The sequence below is a fragment of the Vombatus ursinus genome, unplaced genomic scaffold, assembly GCF_900497805.2.
Source record: "Vombatus ursinus unplaced genomic scaffold, bare-nosed wombat genome assembly UNPS02014804.1, whole genome shotgun sequence".
NCBI lineage: Eukaryota > Metazoa > Chordata > Mammalia > Diprotodontia > Vombatidae > Vombatus > Vombatus ursinus.
This window is the reverse complement of record NW_020954582.1, coordinates 5,093,700-5,095,327: the sequence shown is the minus strand read 5'-3', so window position 1 is coordinate 5,095,327 and position 1,628 is coordinate 5,093,700. Positions and strand designations below refer to the sequence as shown.

At 42.6% G+C, this 1,628-nt stretch overlaps 1 pseudogene; it reads right to left on the bottom strand.

The window, feature by feature from the left end:
* Nucleotides 1-356, bottom strand: part of LOC114051646 — a 2,720-nt pseudogene extending 2,364 nt beyond the window's left edge.
* Nucleotides 357-1,628: the final 1,272 nt, after the last annotated feature.

Here is a 1,628-nt window from a genome sequence, read left to right as displayed (position 1 = left end):
GCGGCGCTGGCCATGGTCATGACCGTCCTTCCATACTCGGCATCTTCTGCATCCCTGCGATCCTGCAAGCGCACGGAGGCCAAGGGCGCCAGCCCCGGCGGTTCAGGAGCTCCAGGGCCCTGGTGTGGCCGCACTTGCAGAGCAAGCCCTCCAGGGCTTCTCCCTCACGTCCGCGGGAGGTTCACCACGTAAATCCTCCAGTCCTGGTCGCTGCCCCGGTCATCTTCCTCCCCCTAGCCCATCATCCTCGATATCCCATCAGTCGCTTTCCGCAGCCCAGCTCGCTCTCTCCTAATGTGTCTTTGACACGTCAGAACTTGAGTTACTTGAATATCCCTTTCTTGCCATATCCCCATTGAGATTTCTTATTACTAGTTTTTATTACAAGTAGTTATTTTCCCGCACTTTACAGATGATGAAACTGAGCCTGGGGGGAGGGGAGAGGAAGAGCTGGGGAGCCCTGAGTCGTACAGTGGAAAATATTTTGGAATTATAATCTTTGTGACCTTAAATAAGTCATTTAACCTCTGGCCTTAAGTTCTCTTACCGGTAAAATGAAGGATTTGATTATATACATATACACATACATACATATACATATTTATTTATTTGTTTATTAACTGAATGATTGCCTGGTTTAGATCTCTGCTAGGTTCCCTTACCATTCTAAATTAATTCTTCTATAGTCCTATAAGTTATTTCTCATGGACACAGTTGGTTGGCTGAAGAGCTAGGAATTTCTAGCACCTTCCCTCTACTGATTATCTCCAATTTATCTTGTTCATAGAGTGGTTGTACATATTTGTTTGCCTATTGTCTCCCCTGATAAATTTTGAGGTTAAAAAAAGTGTGCAGGGCCCTCCCTAACTTCAGTAAAAGGGGCAACAAAAAGATGTGCCCACAGACCACTATATGTGGTCTCTGCTAGCTCTGAAAGAGCTAGCACACCTTCCCTGTTGGTAAAAATGAATGTTATCATAATTTATGGCCAATAGTAACACATCTGGAAAAATGCTAATTGCTGAAAAAGATGTTTATGAAAAACTGTCCATGGAGAAGAATTGTTCCAAAAAGTTACCTTGAATTGCATTGTTTCCCTCATAAAGGCCACACTTTCTTTAACAGGATGTGAATTGTCTATACTCACATGTCAATGGCTATCAGAACACTTTGGGATGCTGAAATGCTACCCAGTGTTTCCAGCATGGTGCAATCATTGGCCTATTATATTACAGAATCATTGAATGTGAGACCTGTCAGGAACCATAGATTATCTATATTCAGCCTTGCCATTTTGCTGAGGAAGTCACAGAGAGTTGTAAAGGTCAGATGAATGGATTAAGTCACATAGCATTAGTGGCAGGGTGTTACTATCTATTTTTGAGACTCAATTGTGTTTGGGGTGGGATTTAAAGGTATAACACTAACAAGTGTGAAGATTTCGTGGTATCACCTTTCTAGAACTAGCTCGATGAAGCCTTCCCTGCTCACTTCATCCAGAAGTAATCCTTTCTCGAAGTTCCCATTTGAATTATTGAAACTTGATATTCTACTCTCATGGGATCTCTGATCTCTGAGCATAGAGGTCATTTCAGAAAAGGACATCTCATCTTTTACCCTCAATTTAC